We start from the raw sequence: 5,000 nt of genomic DNA on the forward strand, positions 1-5,000 counted from the left end.
GCACCGATCGTAGTGTCACCCTCCTGTCCGTGAAGTAGGATTTGGCTACCTTCATGAGGGTCGTCGAGCAGTTGGCCTTAATCAGTCTTCTCAGGATGGGCGTCCACCCTAGATTGTCGAAGGCTCCCGCAATATCTACGAAGATGATAGCGGTATATTTGTAGCTGCTTCCTTTTGCTTGGCTCAGGAGGGTGTCTAAGGCATCGTCTGTCGACAGCCCCTTTCTAAATCCGAATTGATTTTGCGCGCACAGCTTGCTATTTTCGTACTCCCTGTTTATTCGATTAATTATTATTCTCTCGTAGAGTTTTCCTAGCACCGAGAGTAGTGCGATGGGGCGATACGAGCTAACCTCCGTGGGGTCCTTCCTTGGGTTTTTCAGGATGGCCCGTATTTTGGCCACCCTCCATTGCTTAGGGAAAGTACCACCCCGTAGGCAGTTGTTTAGTACTGCCAGATATATTTCGGGGTCGATACGCCAGACCTCTTTGGCTATTTCTGGATTTATACCGTCCATTCCTGGGGCCTTTCCGCTCTTGGTTTCCTTGATAGCGTCCTTTATTTCCATGATGGAGATAGGCTTTTCGGTATTTGAATTTTGGTACTGGTGGATCTCTGTATTTAGTGTACTACATTCGTCTGTTGTGTCTCCGGGAAGGTCCGGTACCACCTTGTCCAGTAGCTTCCTCATGGTTTCTTCGAGGCTTCCAGCCGCATTGGCACCCTTTCCCACCGCATGGAAGAGGTTCGTGGTTTGGATTTTATTCCTCATGATATTGTATACTATTCCCCATGGGTCATTGCCCCTCATTTTCTCTACGAAGCATTCCCAGCTTTTCTTTTTGCTCCGCCTGATCTCCGCGTTATACTCGTTTTTTGCTCTCCTGTAGCTGTTTATGTCCTCTTCCAACCTGCGAGCCGCGTTGTTTCTCCTATCCCAATTCACTTGCTTTCTAGCTGCCGTGACCTTCCTTCTAAGCTGTCCCAGGGTGTTGGACAGTAGATAGGGACAGAGGGAATCTCGTTAATCCATTCATGCGCGTCACTAATTAGATGACGAGGCATTTGGCTATTTTTTTTTTTTTTTTTTTTTTTTTTTTTTTTTTTTTTTTTTTTGAAAGGAGGAGAAATGCGTTACGCACACCAGGTATGCGTCGGTACCTGGTAGTGTGGGACTCGCATTCGTTACCCACTAAAAAACCTCCTTGTATTACGCCTGAAGATGTTGGGGCAGGCGGCACCCAATGTCCAGCTTGATCTTCCTTAGCCAATTCCTTTCCGGTGTTTCCTGGTTGAGGTCATTCGGTTGAACATCCAAAAAGCGTTCAGCCCTCCCGCTAGAACTCGAGTCGACATGATTTTGAGCTCCTTCTTCTTGATAATAGCCATATCAATTAAATCATTGACAGAGGGCTTGCTCCATACACCGCGGTATGAGAGTGTCGCCGATGTGAACTTCACGCTGTCAACGCGGTATTTGTTTTTAATGGCTTCATTCAGGCCTCGATAGTATTCGATTTTATTCTTATGTGCCTCAGCCAGATCGATGTTTTCGTTGACTATTTGAGCGTCGATTACGATTGCCCTATCGCCGAGCTTTGCAATCAAGTCGGGCTTTCTGATGCCATCAGATGTTTTGAAGGTTGGTTCTTCATCCACACTTTCGCTCTTTTTCTGTAGGCCTCTTTTAATATAGGCCACAATAGCGTTGTGCCTTTCAATTCTGGCTGAGTGTGTTCTGTGGCATCTTTGGAGAATATGGCTCGTTGTCTCCATTTGATTGCATCCAGCTCGACAATTTCGATCGGTAATTCGTCCTCTTGTCGTCCTTGATCGACTGGGCATTGCGTTTATTCTAAGCTTCGTCATGTTGACGAAGTCCCTTCCGCTCAGGAAGCGGCTACCATCTGCAACCCATTGGTGCTGTTGTGGCACTTTCCTAGACTCTTTGAGAGCCTTGCCATCGTTGGATGAGTGTAGTATTCTGGCCCATCTACGTTCTAATTTGGTGGCACTGTCCAGGTCTTCTCGTCCTTCTAATAGCCTTCGCTTGGCTTTGTTGATTTCCTGGGAAAGGTATGAGGCTGGCTCGTTGTTTTGGTCGCTACTAAGTTTTTGTAGCCTTTCCCTTCTTCTTAAAGGCATCAACCATCTCATTGAAGGTATGGATAGGCCACCATCTTTGACGTTAGCATGAAAATAGGCATTTGGTACATCCTTGGGGAGCCCCAGCCATTTTCTAACTGCTCCCCGCACCATTGTGTCGATTCTTTTAAGTTTGCTGAGAGTGGTATTTCCCAGGGTTAGTAGGTGGTATAAACCTGGTAGTACCATTATCCTCAGAGCAAATAATCGTTGTTGGGGTTTCAATGGTGCTTTAGACAGTTTGACCAGTGCCGTTTTCAGATGGTCGTCTTCGTGACCTATAGAGCGCCCTTCAGGTGTAAAAGGGACGCCTAAGTACTTCCACTCATCCGCTCGTTTTATTGATGGCATTGCTTGCCCGTCGCAGTAGAACTTTTGTCTGCCATCAACCACCGTTTTCTTCTCGTGTGGCACGTTCTTGATGGCAACGGTGAAGGACTTGGAGGCATTAATCTTTAGTCCACACCGTGCCAGGTAGCTAGAAGCCAGGTCCAATATTAGTTGCAACCCATGAGGTGTAGATGTAATGAACACAATGTCGTCCGCGAAAGCGAACGCGTTGAAGCGGTTTCCGCATACTTCAACACCAACCTCAGGTGGAATGGCTCTTAAGAGCGTGTCTATCACCAGGTTAAAGATTATTGGTGATAGTGGGTCGCCTTGTTTTACCCCACATGTGGGGTGTATTGGCACAGACTCCCAGCCATCGCACACTAGTGTCGTTCTACTTCTTTCATATACATCCATCACATATTCGACCATCGGGGTCGGAACCCCTCTAGCTGTCAGTGTGTCTTTGATGGTGTTATGTGACACGGAGTCGAAAGCCTTAGCTATGTCGATAGATGCAATGAAGAGGCTTTTAAAGTTTTGGCGGTGGTATCTTAGGACCATATCTAGATCAAATATGTTTTCTGAGCATCCGTCCATTGGGACGAACGCTTTCTGCCTTTTGTCTAAGTCCACAAGTCGCATTAGGCGCCTAGCCAGCAATTTGTGGTAGGTCCTTGTTATTATGGAGGACACCGTAATCGGTCTGTAATCTCCAGGCTCAGAGGCGCCATCCTTTTTGGGGATCAAGGTGGTCTTTGATTCCAGCAGGTGTTTTGGGAGTTTTCCACATAGCAAGAATAGATTGAATATTCTTGCTAGGATCTGGGTAGGCATGGCCTTCAGCTGGCGGGCCGAGAGTCCATCTGGACCTGGAGAGGAAGTCATTTCTGGGTAGGCATTATAGACTTCACGTGATTCAATAGGTGCCCAAAGCGCGTTGATTTCTTGGGCCTTGGTGTTTGTACCTGGTGACTGGTCACCCCCACCAGTCATGACCGCTTGCCAGAACGGTACCATTACGTCCATAGCTGGTGTTGATTTGGACGTTTTATCCTTTAGGATTTTACGGAGGCAGTTACATGGGTTCTTTTTCCATGCCCGTTGTGTTAGCGCATATTCTTTCCGTCTTGCGCGCCTCCGTGTTAGCACCTTTTCTGACTCGGCCTCCAGGTATGGTTCCCTTCGTTTAGGTGGTAAAGGGAATACTTTAAGCAGATAGATCTCGAGCTCTCCAGAGATTCTGGGTCTGTCCCAGCTCAAGATATTTCGACATATTTGATCCAGGTGGTCTGCGTGGAACTCTGCGCCCCTCAGAGGTTCCATTTTGGCAAACAGGTCGCTTAGTTCGGCTGCAAGGGCATTCTCGTCTAGGGGGTGTACGTTTGGTTCGATCTGTTGGTTTTGTAGATCGTTGGTGCCACAACTTTGGTCGTTTCGACATTCCTTTATGAATTTCTGCACCATGTCCTTGTGTTGCTGGTAGCGCCTTCGCCCTTTGATTGCTTCAAGGGTGCGGTTAGGGAAATAAGGTGTTAATGCCTGATTTAGGAATTTCTCGCCATTAAATGAGAGGTGTGCTTCCTGCCGTGCCAGGAGCGCTGCCTCTTCTGCACTCCAAGGTGCCTTTCTGTTGACTATGGCTTGTGCGTGTTGCTCATCATACCAGTTCTTATGAGCTCTCTGTTCGTGTACTCCTCTCCCTCTAGAGGTATTGAATGTTCGATCGCAGCCTTCCATTCTGCACTGGTAGGTTTCAGCAGATTCAGATGCAGTTTCGCTGGTTATAGAAGTCGGGCCGGACGAGCCTGAGGGCTCGCCAGCAGTAGTATAAATGTTTTCATCCGAGGCTTTGTTACTGTTTTTTGGGCCGACATAAAGACGATCGAGGGGGGTGGCAGCCCCCAGGACCGTAGGGCGCAGAGGCGATTCTTAGCTATCCCCGTGAGGAGATATCCGGCGGGAACCAACGAGAAGGTGATCGCTTGCTAGACTATGACCCCTTAAGAGAGTCATAGTTACTCCCGCCGTTTACCCGCGCTTTTTTGAATTTCTTCACGTTGACATTCAGAGCACTGGGCAGAAATCACATTGCGTCAACACTCTTGGGGGCCATCGCAATGCTTTGTTTTAATTAGACAGTCGGATTCCCCTAGTCCGTGCCAGTTCTGAGCTGAGTGTTGAATGACGGCCGAAGAAACGACCGCGACGTCAAACGCCACAGAAGCTCCGCAGCAAGGAAGATCCGTGAGAGGCCAAGGCACGGGACCGAGATCGGATCCCGGTAACAGTAATGATACCGTTCACCTCGCCCAGGCCCGGCACGTCAGCCAGACTCACTTCTCGACCAAGCCCGACACGCCCCGCTCCTCAGAGCCAATCCTTATTCCGAAGTTACGGATCCAATTTGCCGACTTCCCTTACCTACATTAATCTATCGACTAGAGGCTCTTTACCTTGGAGACCTGCTGCGGATATGGGTACGAACCGGCGCGACACCTCCACGTGGCCCTCTCCTGGATTTT

The 5,000-nt window shown here is 48.5% G+C and overlaps 1 pseudogene; it reads right to left on the reverse strand.

The window, feature by feature from the left end:
* The window catches only part of LOC143154451 (large subunit ribosomal RNA), a 9,980-nt pseudogene that overhangs the window by 2,745 nt on the left and 2,235 nt on the right, over nucleotides 1–5,000 (reverse strand).

The sequence above is a fragment of the Ptiloglossa arizonensis genome, unplaced genomic scaffold, assembly GCF_051014685.1.
Source record: "Ptiloglossa arizonensis isolate GNS036 unplaced genomic scaffold, iyPtiAriz1_principal scaffold0023, whole genome shotgun sequence".
Lineage (NCBI taxonomy): Eukaryota > Metazoa > Arthropoda > Insecta > Hymenoptera > Colletidae > Ptiloglossa > Ptiloglossa arizonensis.